The sequence below is a fragment of the Narcine bancroftii genome, chromosome 1, assembly GCF_036971445.1.
Source record: "Narcine bancroftii isolate sNarBan1 chromosome 1, sNarBan1.hap1, whole genome shotgun sequence".
Taxonomy (NCBI): Eukaryota; Metazoa; Chordata; class Chondrichthyes; order Torpediniformes; family Narcinidae; genus Narcine; species Narcine bancroftii.
In genome coordinates, this window is record NC_091469.1 from 227,286,750 (window position 1) to 227,305,248 (window position 18,499).

At 40.5% G+C, this 18,499-nt stretch overlaps 1 long non-coding RNA gene across 2 annotated transcripts; it reads left to right on the top strand.

The window, feature by feature from the left end:
- The first annotated feature begins 495 nt into the window (after positions 1 to 495).
- Positions 496 to 17,101, top strand: LOC138739782 (uncharacterized). 2 transcript variants are annotated; one of them, XR_011342419.1, is made up of 3 exons: positions 496 to 591; positions 15,880 to 16,089; positions 16,776 to 17,101. It is a non-coding gene; the product is annotated as an uncharacterized lncRNA (long non-coding RNA). The 2 variants fall into 2 exon arrangements; XR_011342417.1 differs by lacking the exon at positions 496 to 591 and adding an exon at positions 598 to 966.
- The last annotated feature ends 1,398 nt before the right edge of the window (positions 17,102 to 18,499 follow it).

Below are 18,499 nucleotides of genomic sequence, written 5' to 3' on the forward strand. Positions count from 1 at the left end.
GCCGTGATGGAGTGGTCCTGGGCTGTGAAGGCTATAGCAAAGTTCATGGGGTAGATTTTGAGCCTTAATGCCCGGGCCACATTTGGGTGTATGAAGCTCTCAGTACTACTGCTATCAAACAGACATTGTTACCTACCCGTTGACAGTGATGTCCATCATTGAGCACCAGAGTCCATGGGGAATGACCCTCTTTAAGGTGATGGAAGCTAGGACCATCTCGGGGTCCAAATTGCTGCCCCCAATGAATGAGGCAAATATCAGCCAACAGTTTCCTTTTCAGGCATGGGGTGCATCAGGTGGGTGATCCAGTATGTGCCCGTGTTGACCATGTCATCCCGTCGATATGCTGTCGGGGCCTGACTGGCCCAAGATGGCGGTGCCCAACAGGCGCACGTAGCATCAGCATGGTCAGGCATCCCAGTCATCTGCAGAGCAGGCAGTGACACCATCCATACTGGCAGAAGTGATGTCTTCTATACTGGCGGAAGTGACGTCAGCAGTACTGGCAGAAGCCATCCAGAGGAACTAGTGCAGCGGCACTAGTTGATGACTGAACTGGAGGATGTCAACGGTGTGGGCGGAAGTGGCGGGGTGAGTGATGGCATCTCCCAGTCCTCGCACATGGTGATATTCGAGGGGGTTTCCAAGCTGGTCATGGAAGGCCACCATGCTCCTGACGGGTCTGGAGAGGCACACCTTCACATAGTGGCCTTTCTTCCTGCTTCGGGAATAGTATGAGCTCCTCACTGGACAGCCTTAGCTGGATCGTCTGTCTGACCCACACCGGGACCCGCAGTACTTACAGGGTGTGGGAAGCCAGCAGCAGCGATCATCTCCTCCATGTGTGGACCTTCGGCTATGGTGGTCATCTACATTGACCAGACTGGGTATTGGGGGAGTCAGGAGTCAAAAACTTCAGCATGGAGAGATGTAGCTTCCAGGGAGCGGATCACCTCCATGGTCCTGGTAAGTGAGGTGATGTTCTCTTCCAGCATCTTATGTCAGGCACTCCTTGAGCGCAGCCCTCACATGCAGGCATCTTGGATCAATCGCTCCACTTCCCCTTCAGTCACCCCAGTCTTGGTCAGGCACAGGCAGGCTAGCCCCCATAAGGCCCCTAGATAGGCATCTGCCATCTCACCTGACTGCTGAAACCAGATGCTGACGTAGACGACATTCGTTGGGGGTTTGTACCTGGTCTCCAGGACAGCCATCGCTGGATCATAGTCAGTGTTATCCTTGATGGCCTGGAAAGCTTGGGGGCCCAGCTTTGTGCAGAGCACCATGAGTCACTTCTTGTTTGCGTTGATCACTTCCAACTGTGTTAGGATGATCGCCTCAATCGCGTGCCTCCAGATCTCGAAGCATGCTTGGGCTTTCGGGTGTTGAGGTTCTATCTCCAGGCTCCTGATCGATAGGAACTTCTCCATGTTCATTCTTACCATTTTATCTGAATGAATTGTGGTGCACTGAGGTAGCAGCAAGCAAACGTAAAACTCAAAGACTGTACAACAGGCTTTATTCAGGTAAAAGTCTGAACACCTGTTCATGCTTCAGTGGCTCCCATGTGACTGGCTCAGGAGGAGCCGGCTCAAGTCTATATTTGGGTCAGCTGATTGACAGCCGGCCAGGTGGAGTCAGCAATTAGGTGGTCTTCCTGCAGATACAGAGATTGCCCCCTGCAGTAGGTTGGTGGTCGTATCACTACAGTAGTGTAACAATAAAATATAAGTACAAGGGTGAGTATTAATTGGACAAAGTGCAGAAATGAGAAAAATAGAGTTAAATTGCTAAAGGGCATAATCTTTACCAATAAAAAGTAAATTTAAGTGTCTGATAATATCAAGAAACAGAATCTGGAGACCTGTGTTTTTAAGAGAGTAGAAGAGAATGTGGCCAGGGTGGGATGAGTCCATTAATATCTTGGCAGCTTTTCTGAAGCAATGGGAGGTATAGATTGAGCTGTGGGAGGGTGGGGTAATTTGTGTGATTGCCTGAGCCACGTTCACATATTCTTATAGTTTTATGTGGTTTTCTTGTGGTCTTCTGCTGAACAGTTCCCGTACCAAGCGGTGATGAATTCTGTGGAAAGAGAACTAAGAGAGAAACTGGTCAGTTCAGGTCGCAGAGAATGTGGGACAGACAATTGTTAGGGAAAGAGATGTGACTGTGGAACCAAATTTTGGCCTTCTGGGTTCTTACAGCCATATTTGTTTTTAATTCTGTTTTCTGGTATCTGCAATTTTTTAAAATTTTCAGTGACAAAGGTTGTTGTCTATTCCCAAGAGACATACAAGGCTCAAAGATTGAAAAGTTCCTTTTATTGTAAGATGGTCATACATTAAAAATGTAATATGCAGTACTTCGTATTTTGCCTGTTGTATGGCAAACAAAGAGTGACTATGAGCATCACCTGGTGCCCCAACAATAGGGGAAAGAAAGCAGATGAGAGTCCCTTCAGAACCATCAAGTTTCCATCAATTTGCGTCGAGCGCGTCCGCAGCATCTCAGCTGCGCAAACTTCAATTCAAACCATCGGCAACCCAAGCTCCAGATTCAAACCTCCAATCCAATCAGAAAATCTTCAGCACCTGAAACCCTTTGGGACACTTACTTCTCCTCAGCATCTTCTTGATACCTGATTCCCACAAGCCAGTCTTCAGTCACCTATAGTCTGTGCGCGCCCCCTTCAACCTCAAATCACCAGCAGTATCACTTCAACGAATAACGGAGAACTCAGATAATACTTCTGATCAGTCACACCCCATTCCTTAGTAAATGTCTCCGCCACTTTCCCTAACTTGTTTCTCTCTTCACAGTTTCGACCAATCCTCCAACAAACTCTCAATCTCAGCATTGCAAGTAATTCTTCTTTCTTCTTTGGCTTGGCTTCGCGGATGAAGATTTATGGAGGGGGTAAATGTCCACGTCATCTGCAGGCTCGATTGTGGCTGACAAGTCCGATGCGGGACAGGCAGGCACGGTTGCAGCGGTTGCAGGGGAAAATTGGTTGGTTGGGGTTGGGTGTTGGGTTTTTCCTCCTTTGTCTTTTGTCAGTGAGGTGGACTCTGCGGTTTTCTTCAAAGGAGGTTGCTGCCCGCCGAACTGTGAGGCGCCAAGATGCACAGTTTGAGGCGATATCAGCCCACTGGCGGTGGTCAATGTGGCAGGCACCAAGAGATTTCTTTAGGCAGTCCTTGTACCTCTTCTTTGGTGCACCTCTGTCATGGTGGCCAGTGGAGAGCTCGCCATATAACACGATCTTGGGAAGGCGATGGTCCTCCATTCTGGAGACGTGACCCACCCAGCGCAGCTAGATCTTCAGCAGCGTGGACTCGATGCTGTCGGCCTCTGCCATCTTGAGTACTTCGATGTTAGGGATGAAGGCGCTCCAATGAATGTTGAGGATGGAGTGGAGACAACGCTGGTGGAAGCGTTCTAGGAGCCGTAGGTGATGCCGGTAGAGAACCCATGATTTGGAGCCGAACAGGAGTGTGGGTATGACAACGGCTCTGTATACGCTTATCTTTGTGAGGTTTTTCAGTTGGTTGATTTTCCAGACTCTTTTGTGTAGTCTTCCAAAGGCACAATTTGCCTTGGCGAGTCCGTTGTCTATCTCGTTGTCGATCCTTGCATCTGATGAAATGGTGCAGCCGAGATAGGTAAACTGGTTGACCGTTTTGAGTTTTGTGTGCCCGATGGAGATGTGGGGGGGCTGGCTGATGGAGGACCTCAGTTTTCTTCAGGCTGACTTCCAGGCCAAACATTTTGGCAGTTTCCGCAAAGCAGGACGTCAAGCGCTGAAGAGCTGGTTCTGAATGGGCAACTAAAGCGGCATCATCTGCAAAGAGTAGTTCACACACAAGTTTCTCTTGTGTCTTGGTGTGAGCTTGCAGGCGCCTCAGATTGAAGAGACTGCCATCCGTGTGGTACCGGATGTAAACAGCGTCTTCATTGTTGAGGTCTTTCATGGCTTGGTTCAGCATCATGCTGAAGAAGATTAAAAAGAGGGTTGGTGCGAGAATGCAGCCTTGCTTCATAACTACTTTTTAAAAAATTGATAGTAATGTTGTAAGATGGTTATAATATGAATGTTTTCCCTATGATACTGCTGCAAAACACTGAATTTCATGACTTGTTCATGACAATGAATTCTGATTCTGACCTCTTTTCAGTTCAAGGGATTATGTAGATCAAGCAGGAACATGGAATTGAGGCCAGAGAGATCAGTAATGATACTGGAAGGCTATCAGGGCTGAATGGCCTCCTTCTATTTGTTCTGTCTTATCATAACCCTTACCATAGATGATTAGATGCATGGTTAATTTCTTCAAGGCCTACAATACTGAAATCTCGATTTGCTTCCTTTCAATGTCAGAATACAACACACTGCAAAAAGTGCCGATGCACCATAACACTAAATACATTTGTTTAAGTTGCGTTAAATTGACTTAGCTGTGTAGTTCAATATTCTACTAGTTTTATTGATTGCTATTCTACGTTTGTTGGACATGTTTAGCATCGTCTAAGACTCCTAGGCTTTCATAAAACTTTTAGCAATTTATTTTCCTTACCTACACCTGCAATCAATTTAATCTGGCATTGCAACAGTTCAATCTTTTTGTCTTGATTAAGCATTGTATTTGGGTTGCTTTGTTCTTTTCATTGCCAGAAGTATTTTGATATAATTTACTATTTGAATCAATTTTCAGAATTTGGATCATTGATATAAATTCAAAATAGTAATTGCCCTGACATGAAAGATCACAATATATAGTCTTGTGGCTTGTATAGTTTTCACTCATCTGTCTCCATTAAGCCAGGTGTCCAGCCCAGGTCCAATATGGAGTACAGAAGCGTCTGCTATGACAAGCATCATATGCACCTTCAAATAAATGAATTTGCTGCACGTAGCTGTTCTATTGTTAATCTTCAAAAGTGGCAGAAAAAAGAGCTGACTGACCTCATAAATAATGGATCCGAATAAATCTCTGTTGTTCTAACAGCTAAGTGAGCTTTTGAGAAGAGTCCCTCATAAGAATCAGATAGTTAAAGCTGAAACTCATATAACTGAACGGAATTTATTGCCTTGATCCCGAAACTGGCTGAGACCAGAGTGAATTTGAAAGCAGAGATAACTGGCAAATGTTCAGATATCAGTACATGATGAGTGATAATCTGCAAGGATTCAGAAAATTTATAAAGGACGTACATAGGGAGATATGCATATAGAAGAATTAGATTATAAAATACTGTGAAATTGAACGAGAGAACAGTTCCAACACAGTATAAAATCATTCACTTTGACCATTAAAAGGATAAAATGAATATGAAGAAATTCATTTCTATCAGTGGTGCTAAACATGTTATTGCCATATCAGCATGCTTTACTACCTCTGTTATTCTCTCCTGTGAAGTCAATAAAATGAGATGGAAAGCACTGATACACTGATAAAACACGTTAAGTGCTAACAAACAAAAATGAATTTCTAAACAATATTATTTTTCAAGTAATAAGATTATTTATCCTGGGACTTCATGCGAATCTGGGCAAGAAATTGTATGGGCTTGGGCAGAGATACTTATCTCACCTTTAGCCATGTGTGTGGTGCTGGAAGATTGGAGGGTGGGTAAAGTTGCAAGGACAAGACTGAGCCGAATATTAGTGGTGGGAAAGTTATTGGAAAGGATTCTGAGAGCATTTGGAATGGCAAGGACTAATTAGAGACAGTCAGCATGGCTTTGTGCATTGGAAATGCTGACGAACTGGTTCGATAAAATTATTTGCTAAGGTGACCAAGAGGATTAACTTCAGTAAGGCCTTTCTCAAGTTCCTGCATAGCAGACTAGTCCAGAAGTCAGGTTGCATGGGATTCAGTTTGAAATGGCTAATTGGGTACAGAATGGGCTTGATGGTAGGAGTGCAAGGTGTTGTATGTGGATTGTGGAGAAACATGTGGCCTCCGTGACTGTCTGGAATATTGTGGATTGTGGGTGATCACATGTCCTCCCTGTCTGAAATTTATTCAGAAGTCACATCATCTACCAATCAAGGTTGGACTCCGGGCACCCATTAGTGCACACCTTGACGTTGGCTCATTTATTGTCTAGACACCCAGATCAGATCAATGCAGAGCACTTTCTTTCTCTCTGTCTCAGGCTTCAAGCCTCGGACATTGCTCCAAGCCAGGTCGTTACTGTGGACATCACTGGAAGTGTCACGGGTAAGGACTGTACTACACTCAAGCTGAGCCATAGCACTGCAATAGATCGGTGCTTGCAGAGAGCTACATGCCCATTGGTAAAGGGAATCGAGAATGTATGCTTAAGTCTCTGTCTTGTTAGAGTGTATTAGTAACTGTACATTACTTAACACTGAGCTACACCCTGAGGTACAGGGATTGAGAGCAGAGGTATATCTAGGTAAAATAGCGCCTGTGAAAAGCCCTAAAAATGAACCCCTCCCACATTACAAAATTGGAAATCAAGTTCCACATTACAAAATTGTACATCAAGTTGCTAGTTGGGTGATTTCCACATACAATTGGGCTAGTTTTAAAGATCAGCCACAGGAAATTCTGAGCGCTTTTGAATTGCAGGTTTTGGGCTACTTTTAAGGGCATGTGGGTTTTTTGGGCAGTACTATGACTTCGCTGAGGGACCCACTATCCTGGATGGGGTTTAATTCAAGGAGTGAGTGGGGAGCACTCTGCATGCATTTAATCCCAGACACCAGTCGTCCAGCACCCGAGGGTGAGAAAGTGGGGGAGAGAGAGGGAAAGAGGTAGGAAGAGGTAGGATAGTGGGAGGGAGGGACAGAGAGAGGGGGATAGGAGTGAGAGAAATGGGACGAATTGGAAAAGTAGATCACAATTTTAGAAAAGATCTTCAACAGAGAGGCTCTGTGGAAAAACACAGAAGACTAATTAGTAAGAAGCTCAAGTACAATACAATAAAAACATAGAGAATGGAAACAATGATACCAAAACTTAAGCAAAAGTATTGTGAGCTAGGGGAAAGAGCCCACAAGGACCTCTCCTGGCAGATGAAATCCAAGTAAGCCTCAAGAACGATAAATGCAATTAATTCAAATGTGTGCAGGATCTCCAATAAACCAAAGAACATAAGTGAAGCTTTTAAACAATTTTGTATGAACTTATACATTATCTCAATCAGTGGGGGATTTGAATAAAATAGAGTTTCCTGTCACGATTGGACCTTCTAAATTTGAGTCTAGAAGAACAGAAGGGTATAAACACTCCCTTTAATCAAGATGAGATAGGGGAAGCATTGTTATCCTTGCAAGTTAATAAATCCCTGGGAGAAGATGGGTTCCCACCCAAATTTTATAAAGAATTTAAAGATTTATTTATACCTCTATTTATGACTTAGAAAGGGTGAGGGGAGGATTTGATAGAGGTATTTAAGATTATGAAGAGGATAGATAGAGTTGATGTGGATAGGCTTTTTCCCTTGAGGGTAGGAGAGATTAAAACAAGAGGTCATGAGTTAAGAGTTATGCGGCAAAAATTTAGAAGTAACATGAGGGGGAAATTCTTCACTCAGAGATTGGTGGCTGTTTGGAATGAGCTTCCGGGGAGAAGTAGTGGTGGCAGGGTGCATTTTGTCATTTAAGGAAAAATTGGATAGGCAAATGGATGGGAGGGGAATGGAGGGTTATGGGTAAGGTGCAGGTGTGCGAGTCTAGAGGAGAGTACTTGGTTTGGTGCAGATTCGAAGATCTGTGATGGCCTGTTTCCATGCTGTAATTGTTTTATGGTTATACTAGATCAAGCACTGGCAACCCGTACTCTCCCGGAATCATTCTCATTTTTTAAAATATTTTATTCAACAATTTTTAAACCACAACATATATTATACATGTGATATACAAAATTCCACCCTTCCTCCCCAAACCCCCAAAAATAAAAAATAAAATGGAAGAGAGAAAAACTGGAGAGTGTCAAGAGAATAAACTATATATCATAAAGTTTTTAAAAATAATGGTGCTGGAGGTGACCAAGAGGTGAGTCTTCAGACAGTCAGTTAAACATTCATACCCATATTTTGCAAAATATCTGATATTCATTTTGCAAATTATAATTAATCTTCTCAAGTTGAATACAGCTATGAAGTTTGGCATGCCATCTCTTGATCCCTAAATCTGTATTCGATTTACAAGTAATAGCTATACACTTCCTAGAAACTGCTAAAGCTATTTGTAAAAATTCAATTTGATATTAGTTCATTTTAATTTAGGTCTTATAGTCCTAATGTTACCCAAAAAAATAACATCGGATCCTGTGGCAAATTAACCCTTGTTTTTTGTTCCAAAATATTTCCAACTTCCAACCAAAATTGTTTAACTTTAGGACACTTCCAAATAGAATTCAAAGTGATACAACCTCTTGACCACATCTAAAGCATAATGTAGGCTTCAATTATTTTTAATTTTTGAGTTAAATATAACTGATGCAAAAAACTGTATTGAACCAACCTATATCTAACATTAATAACTTTTGTCATATGTCTATATAGTTGAATCCAAACTTTCTCATCTATTTGTCTATTTAAATCCACTTCCCATCTTAATGTTGACTTATACACCCTTATTTTAGGGGCTTTCTTTTGAAGTAAATTATACATTATAGAGATAAATTTACTTTCATTACTTTTACAAATCCATAACTCCAATTTACTCTGACCAGGTAACATCAAACGTGGACCTATTTTATCAATCAAAAAAGCCTTAATTTGATAATAACAGAGAAAGTATTATTTGGCACATTAAATTTATTCTTCATTCATTCAAATGTAATACATCTTCCAGCTTCTAAACAATCCTCTATTCTCTCAATACCCATCCATATCCAAGTCCTCAAAAATTGATTATCCATATAAAATGGAATGTCTATTTTGGCATAAAGGCACTTTTCATGAAATTAAACCTTTCATACCTATTTCATAATCAATTTTATTGCATAATCCAATCAAATGTTTCAAAACTGGTGTATCTCTTCTTCCAACCAATAACTGGGAATGCCGCTTGTAAATAAAACCTTGCCTATTAATTTCTCCTATTTAACTAAGTTCTATATTAACCCAAGCAGGAATTTTATTTACACCAAACAATACATTAATAAATCTCAACTGAGCTGCCTTATAATAATTCTTAAAGTGGGAAAGTTGCAAACTTCCAAGTCAATTTTACCAAAGAAACCCTCCCCATTTTCCTTTTCCATAAGAAAGTTCTAACACTCGCATTCAAGTCCTTAAAAATATTTGAGGAATTGAGGTGGCGATTGACTGAAAAAAATACTAACTCTTGGGAAAATATTCATCTTAATATAATTAACTCTACCCACTAAAGTTATAGGTAAGTTATTCCACCTATTCAAATGCTCTTTAATTTTATTATGTAATGGTAAATAATTCAATTTAAATCATTATCAACCTTAATATTTAATTCCAGCATCTGGCCACCTCACTGAAGTGGCCTTTCTATATTAAGTATAGTCACCCTTATCTAAGGGCAAAATTTCACTTTTGTGCCATTAATCTTATACCCAGATACTTCACTATATTCTTCCAATCTTATATGTAATTGATGCAATGAATTTATAGGGTCTGTCAAATAAACCAAAACATCATCAGTGAACAAATTTATTTTATATTTATCTTGATTTACCTTTATACCCTTAATCTTAAAATCTTGTCTTATTAACTCTGCTAAAGGCTCTATTGCCAAAATAAGCAAATCTGGTGATAAAGGACATCCCTGTCTACTTGATCTTGTTATGTGAAAAGAAGTAGAGATTTGTCCTCTAGTCACCACCTTTGCACATATTTTTATATAAAGTTTTAACTCAATTTATAAATGTCAGTTCAAAGCCAAACTTTTCCAATACCTTAAACAAAAAAATCCATTCTAACCTATCAAAAGCCTTCTCTGTATCCAAAGCTACTGACACAGTTAAGTCACCCCTTTTCTGGGCTAAATGAATTAAAGTAATCAAGTTTGCAACATTAACAGCAGATTGTTGCTTTTTAACAAACTCTGTCTGATCCATTTAAATTAAATTTGGTAAATAAGATAGTATATTTGCTCAAATTTTAGCAATAATTTTATTATCTGTATTTGATAATGATATTGGTCTATAAGATGTAGGCTTTAATGGATCCCTATCTTTCTTTGATATAACTAATAATTGCATTTAAAAATGATTGAGGCAGAGAATTGATTCCACTACTTGCTCGATAAAAGGGTGTATCAAAAAGGTCTTTAAATTTCCTTAAAATTTTCAGGCAGGAAACCATCCTCCCCCTGTGAATTACTACTCTGCAATGAAATCAGTACCTCACTAACTTGTCATGCCATAAAAGGAACATCTAAATCTCTTCAATCTTTATCATTCAAACTAAATAAACTTATTTGAGATTAAAGAAAAATCTCAATTTTAGTTTCTTCACAAGTAGACTGAGATCTATATAAGTTCAAATAATTTTTTAAAAATAAATCATTAATTTCTTGAGGTTTAAAAGTAATCTTCTTAGAATTCTTGTTAATAGCATTAATTGTTTTAGAAGATTGTTCTATTTTCAATTGCCAAGCAAGAACTTTATGAGCCTTTTCTCCTAATTCAAAATCCCTTTGTTTAGTTCCCTCAATTCATTTTTTCTGATCTATAGGTCTGAATCATATTATAATTAAGTTTTTTTTTTATATTAGGTTCTTTATTTTCTCATCAGAAGCCTTTCTTTGTAAATCATTTTCCAAACCTTCCATTTCCCTTTCCAACTGGTCAACATCTTTCATATAATCTTTCTTAATTTTTGCTGTATAACTTATTACCTGACCTCATAAGTATGCCTTTAAAGCATCCCAAAGAATAAATTTATTGTCCACTGAGTTAAAATTTATTTCAAAAAAATTTTGAACCTGATTTCTTATAAAATCACAAAAAATCCACCCTTTTTAGCAATGTAGAATTGAATCTACACCTATAAACCAATTTTTCTTTCTCATGGACCAAACATGTCATCAGAAGTGGTGAGAGTTCAGGTAGAAATCTTATACTCTGTATGCATAATTCTTCCTTGAAAAATGAATCTACTCTCAAATAAGAATCACGCTTATGAAAATAAAAAAGAATAGTCTCTTTTCTTCAGATTTAACCTCTGCCAAATATCTTTCAAATTTTGATCTTTCATCAAACTCAAAATAATTTTTGTTGCTTTTGCTCTTACAATTAAACAATTAAAATCCTTTCCGATTAAAACCTTCTCATGAGCTTCAGCTAAATGCATATAAGTATCATGTATAAAACCTTCATCTTCTACATTTGGTGTATAAATACTCATAAGTGTCCACATTTCAGAATAAATTTGACAATGAATTAAAACAAATCTCCCCGCGGGAAATTTTAACAGATAAATTCATCCTCTCAACTCCTCTTGCTTTAGAGTTAAATGTTGAGACTACCATTTGACATACCCAATCTACTTTTAACTTCTGAGTCTCTTGCAAAAAAGCAATAATCAACTTTCATCATTTTATATAAACTAACACCCTTTTTCTCTTAATGCCACTGTTATGCCCATTTATATTAAAACTTACAAAGTTTAATACCATAGTAACAGCCATTTTTCTGCTTCCAAAAAAATCATAACTACACTTCCCCCAACACACAGCCCCATAAATCCATCAATCACACTTAACACATCCATCAAAAAAAAAGAAAAAAGAAAGAGAAGGAGGAAAAGAGGAAAGCACTGACAAAAAAATACTACTGAGAAAAGGCCTGGACTACCCCCCTCTATTGTATGGGAAGTGGCCCTTGGCACATGGTAGTACATATTTATGGAAGGAAAAGGAAAAGACCTCCACCCTCCCCCCCAGGTAAGAACCTTCCCTACATAAATTAAGTAAGAAAGTTCATTTATAGACATAGGCAGCCTCTTCAAGCTCTCTATTCACTTAATTGTCATCGAGCCCTTCAGTTTCTTGTTGCGTCAATACTTTTGCTGCAGCCTGTGTCACTTCAGGTTGATCTGATTAATTTGCTTTAAACTTGCTGAATGCCTAACTTCTGTACTTCCATTTGTTGATCTTGTTTAATATTTGGAAGGGAATTTGCAAATTCCAAAGCTTCCATCTCATTTGCAAAGTATCGTGCCTGACTTTTCCCCCAAAGATACTTTAAGTACACCTGGATGTCAAAAAGAAAACTTCTATCCTTTTTTCCACAAAACTGATTTGGCAGGGTTAAACTCCTTTCTTCTTTTCACTACCATCATACTTAAATCCATTTTTTTTTAAATACTCTCTTTTTAGCCACTATTAATGGGCCCTGGTATTTTCAGGCATTCTGGACAGCCACTTGCAGTATCATCTCTTTATCCTGATAACGTAAACTTCTAATCAAAACAGAGCATGCAGGACCCAGAACTTTTGGGGTCCATTTTTTTTAAAAATTGCACAGGATTAGAGCCTCCAAAATCTTCAACCAACCCAACAATCTTGACATTATTTCTAAGGCTATGATTTTCCAGTATATCAATTTTTTGCAAAAGCTCTTTCCTCTGCACATCCCATGCCACAACAGAAGCTTCCATTTTATTGTTCCACTTCATCACGATACTCTTGCATATTTTCTTCAGTTTTATGAACCTGAACTTTAACTTTATCAACAACTTTAGTACATTTTTTTATTTCCTCTTTAATACTTCTCATTTCCATTTTAACATATTTAAATTGTGTATTAACATCACGTCTAACAGATACAAATTGCATTCCAATCTTCTTATTTAATTGCAATTGATTCCTGGAGTCCCTTCTCAACAGCATTTATTACAGTTATTCCCAAAAAAGTTAGGGACCCATTGAAACCATTATCTTATGAGCCCATATCTTTACTGAATACAGACTATAAGATCTGGCAAATTAATAAACGTAGATCAGACAGGTTTTGTACAGAAGAGACAGTCTGCGGACAATGTTAGCAGACTGCTCAGTATTATCCATTTGGCACAAGCAAGAGATGAATTGAGTGTCGCTCTAGCTCTAGATGAAGAGAAAGCTTAATCAGACTGCAATGCGACTATTTATTTAATGTTGTGGGAAATTATTGGACTAGGAGAGGTACTTATTAATTGGGTTAGAGCTCTATATTATGAGCCTAAAGTGAAAGTTATCACTAATCATATCAGTGTTCCCATTGTCCAGATCTAGTAGACAAGGTTGTCCATTATCTCCAGCCCTTTTTGTCCCGGCTATTGAAATCTATCCATCAAGATCCAGACATAAAAGGCTTCAGGGTTAGTCAAGAAGAACATAAAATCAATCTATCTACTGATGTCCTGATAAATCTGACAGACCCAGTGAGTTCATTACAAAAATTGCAGTCTAAATTGGAATTTTTCAGGACTTTCTTGGGCTATAAAGTTAATTGGGATAAAAGCAAAGTTAAGCCACTTATGGGTGGGAATTATGATCATGTTAAAAGGGATTCTCAATTTAAATGGCCACTTAATGGGATAAAATATTTAAGTATTAAGATAGATTGTAACTTACAGAATTTATGTAAGCTGAATTATCTTCCCTTGCTTCAGAGAATTGAGGATGATTAAAATAAATGGATAACTCTTCCAATTACTTTGATTGGAAGAATAAATTGTATTAAAATGAGTTTCTTGCCTAAATTACAATATCTTTTTCAAAACCTACCTGTTCTTTCAGAATTTAAATAAATATCTTCAGAAGTTTCTATGGAAGGGTAAGATTCCCAGAGCCTCTATCAATAAATTAACCTGGAATTATGAACTGGGAGGATTAAAGCTCCCAGACTTTAAAAAAAATATTTATTAGGCAACCCAAATGAACTTTGTTACCTCCCTTTTTGATGGCAGATGCAAGTCGTCTTGGGTAAAATTGGAACTGCATAAGGTTGGAGAGAAAACAGCAGAAAAATTCTAAATTACTATCTGGTCCTAAGGAAGCCCCTTACTAAAACATATTTACAGGTGCACAATCCTTTATCCAGACATCTAAAATCTGGAAAGCTCCAAAATCTGGCAAGTGGGGAGAGAAACGGCAGCGTGAGTTGGGCAGGTGGGAGACCGGCAGCGCAAGTCAGGCGGGCAAGGGGGTGGGGAGAGATGGCAGCGCGACTGGAAGGGGTGAGGGTGGATACAGCAGCACAATTTGGGTGGTCTTAAATTTGGCTTTCTGAAATCCATAAAAATCTGAAATTCAGAACACACTGTCTCTGTGAGGGTGGATATAGCAGCACAATTTGGGTGGTCTTAAATTTGGCTTTCTGAAATCCAGAAAAATCTGAAATTCAGCTGTACCTTACTCCTCAAACATTAAATAAATTAAAATCTGAATTATCCAATTTATGTTTTCAATGTGGTTAAGTTATAGGATCCTTTTTGCAGTTGACTTTATCATGCCCTAAGGTGATAGATAGCCTTCTGGGAAGATTTGAGGAATCACCTGAAACAAAACACGGGAATTCAATACCCTCAAGTGCCAGAATTGTTTTTATTGGGGAAATTAGCAGATACAAGACCTAAAATAAAACTGTTGAAATATCAATTGAAATTTGTCAAACTCGCTCGAGTGGTGGCCAGGAAATGCATAGCCATTACTTGGAAATCTGATTCCCAATTGAGCCTGACCTGATGGAGGTCAGAAATGCATAGTTGTGTTCCCTTGGAGATTACTTACAACCTCAGAAATTGTTAGAGAAAGTTTTTAAGAATATGGAACCCATATTTAAGATATACAGGGGTTCATCTTTGATGAATCCCCCCTCCCATCTCCAGTACCATTATCTCCAGTATCCCTAGAGATGTCTCTGTCAAGACATTTATTCCTCATAGGAGGAAGTAACCTCTGGAAGAATCACATAATGTTCCATCTGTAAGTAATTAAAGCTTTTGAAAAACAAATGATTCTCTCACATTATATTGGAGAATCACCTCTTCTTTTTCTTTTTTCCTTTTTCCCTTGGGGAGGAGGGTCTTTCTCCTTTCTTTTTTCTGTTTCCTACTTTTATTTGAAGGATTGGCACCGTGTGTAATTTTACATTTATAAACAATAGTGCAGAATTTGATCACTGTGATAAAGTGTGATTCTTCCTTCTTTATGTATAGTTTGGTTTTGGTATTTTATTGATTTTATTTGTTTTGTAACTTCATGTTGATTGAAAATCCTTAATCAAAAGAAAAAAAGGGGGGAGAAAGAGGGAGGGGAGAAGATGAGAATGAGTGATTGGAGAGCGGAATGAGCGAGAGGGAGGAGAGAGGTCAGGATAGAGGGAGAAAGAGGGAGGAGAAGGGGATGTGGGGGAGGAGGGAAGAGAGGAGAGAAGGGAGAGGGGGAGAGAGGAATGGGGAATAAGAGTGCATGCTGCATCCCAGGGTGGACAGATCATGTGTGCAACGTGTTACAATGGACCCTCTCATACTTGTCTGCCCTTTGCTGTAAGAAGCGCCACGGGATCATTTCAACCCCCACTCCCTTTCTTTCGACTCTAAGGAGGGGGAGCTGGGATGGTCTCTCCTTTGGAGCTTATGAATGCTTTTCTATATGAATGTTATTATAGGAATTGAGTCCTATATTCTGTATTTTCTTAAAACCTTAATAAAATGTTCAAACAAAAATTACGTGTACAAATAAACATGCTTCACAAAGCACACAAAGATCTGCACAATCACCAAGGATCCCTGCCACACTGCTGTGTTTGTTGATCTATTCATGGCTAGAGTTAGCTTTACAATGAGATGAGTCAATAAACTTCATGGGTCTCTCAATTTCCCGTTGACAAATCAGATCAACTTGTCTAACACGGACACTGTCTTGATTTCCACCAGAAAGCAAAATGTGACTGGAGCTGCTCAAAACCCGTGTATCCTACCCATGTAGTGGGCCCCTGCAGCCCCTTACACAATGGACCCTAAATTTCCAGGTTTAACGACGACCGGGCAATTTAAGAGTACTCCCGCCCCCTTCAGTGACACGGTGAGTGATGCTACTGGATGCCCAGAAAGGAATCTGCTGTTCCCTACATTTGCCTCTAAAAGGTAAGTGGCCAGGGTGGGCGTGGAATCGAGGCGGGGCAGATGGGGGTGGCGCTGTGCGGACCGGAGTGAGTGCAGAGTCTGAACGCTGTTGTGACTGGAGGAGAAACATGGAGTCGGGGCAGGGGGAATGCTGTTGGGGCTTGGGGTGGGGGGGGGAAACATTGTCAGGGTTGGAGGGGGAATGTTGTTGGACCAGCAGGCGAACGCTGTCGGACCAGCGGGGAGTGGAGTTGGCTGTCAGGGGAATGGAGTGGGCCAGCGGGGAATGGTGTTTCGGCAGGAGCAATGGCCATCCTTCTTACCCATAATCCCCCATGACACTGGAATGCCAGAACATGGGTTGGCAAACCACCTCCAAGGTGGCTTTCCTACCAGTGCAGTTTTTTTTTAAATTCTACCCACTAATTGGCCTGTACATGGATAGAAAACCTGCCAAATGTTACAATCCAGTTTGTAAATCCCTAGTATCATTAAAGAATTCAGGCTGCTGCCTATACCTTGAAGTTCTTTTGTCAGACAGAGATTCTTTGTTAAGCTCAGGTCTCGGCAGTTTGATATTGAGCGAGTGAGGCCAGTGCCCCCCCCCACCCATACCCTAGATAAGTCTATGACTGGGATAGTCTGCTGAACCCACTGCCTTGTTAGATTGTGTTAGTAACTGAATATTACTTCTTCTTCTTCTTTAGCTTGGCTTCGCGGATGAAGATTTAATGTCCACATCAGCTGCAGGCTCATTTGTGGCTGACAAGTCCGATGCGGGACAGGCAGACATGGTTGCAGCGGTTGTAAGGGAATATTACTTAACACTGAGCCAAACCCCGAGGTATAGGGAACAAGAGTGTCTGCTGAAGTCCCCGTTAGTGTGTAGAAGATAGGCGGCCACTGGTATCGGAGTCCAACCCGGTCTGATGTGAATGTCTATATAGTTGTTTAGCAATATAGTAATTGAGTATTGGTTGATGTTCATCTATTTGTCTCTTGTGTGTTTATTAAAGTTATGTGTTGATTATAACACTTGTGTTCAGACTCATCTCTCTGTGAACCCTCTGAACCTGATACTCTTTCAAACACAACATTGGGCACTGTGAGCAGGGTTCAAAGAGTTTAGGCTGGACAAACTTGGAGTACTCACCATGTGGGAGATCATACTAACAAGTGTGTGTATGTGGGTGTCCTGCTGAGTACATGCATTACTGTGTAACTGCTCACTAATAGGGGCAGCAGGAAGCCACCCACAGTGAGCAAAGGAACCCTGAAGTTGGAATATAAAATCCACCGGTGGATTGATGACCATCAGGGGTTCAGTTATTTGGCTGGATTGACAGGCTGGATTCCCATGGAGCGAATATAGGGCACCATATGGTCTCCCTCCTGGAGGAATTGAGGTTTCCAAAGCCAGGGGGAGTATTGAGGAGCTCTATAGTTACTTATTTCCCTACTTAGGTGCCAGTGGGGTATCATATCCAATGAAAGTAAACTGGATGCCCAGAAAGATAGGGACTTTGAATCCCTGCAACATCACAGTGGTGCACAAAGGTGACTGGTGCTTTGCTGGGCTATTTAGTCACCACTACATACCCCAACCTTAGAGGGGTGGTCTTGCCCCTCATGGGAATGGCAACTGGGAAAACCATCTGGAAGCCATTACCCCCCTGGAGGGATCAGAGTACACAGAGCAGGGAGCACCTGCTCAACTTTGCAGGGCTGAGGAGAAGTTCTGTAACATCACCCTGCTAGTGACTCACTGAGACATGTATGCTCTAAGGAAGGAGCATTGTGAGGGGAAGCCCCATGGGGGTAGAACTTCCTGTGTGCTGCCCATTCCAACCTGGACCAGCCTCCCCACTGGTCCTCCCCCAGCAGAGGTGGCCCTGACTAATATATCTTTTGAGCTCTCCCAAACACCCCCCCCCCCCACCCCTTCAGGAAAAGACTATCCTTCAAGCGTTCCTCTTCGCAATGTGAGGGTCTATGAATCGCTCATCAAAGCAGACTGCAGCAATCCCATCACCGCCTTCCTGCCATCACGCCCTTCTATTTAACCAGCAAGGAGCTGTTGTCACTTATTATTCATAGAACTTTCAAGCAGACTGGCAACAGCTGTTGCCATGGAAACATTGTCATTGGACACTCGATCTCAACAGCAACCACAACTTTTGTTATGCATCTTCTGAGTACATCTTTTGTAATGGACCATTTATAACCATATAACCATTACAGAGTGGAAACAGGCCATGTCGGCCCTTTGAGTCCTCACCGGTTCACTAGAACAACTCCACTAGCTCAAATCTCCTGCTCTCTGCCAATAACCCTCCAACCCCCTCACCTTCATGTACACATCCAACCTTCTCTTAAATGACAGAAGGGACCCTGCCTCAACCATCTCATTTGGAAGATCATTCCATTCTGC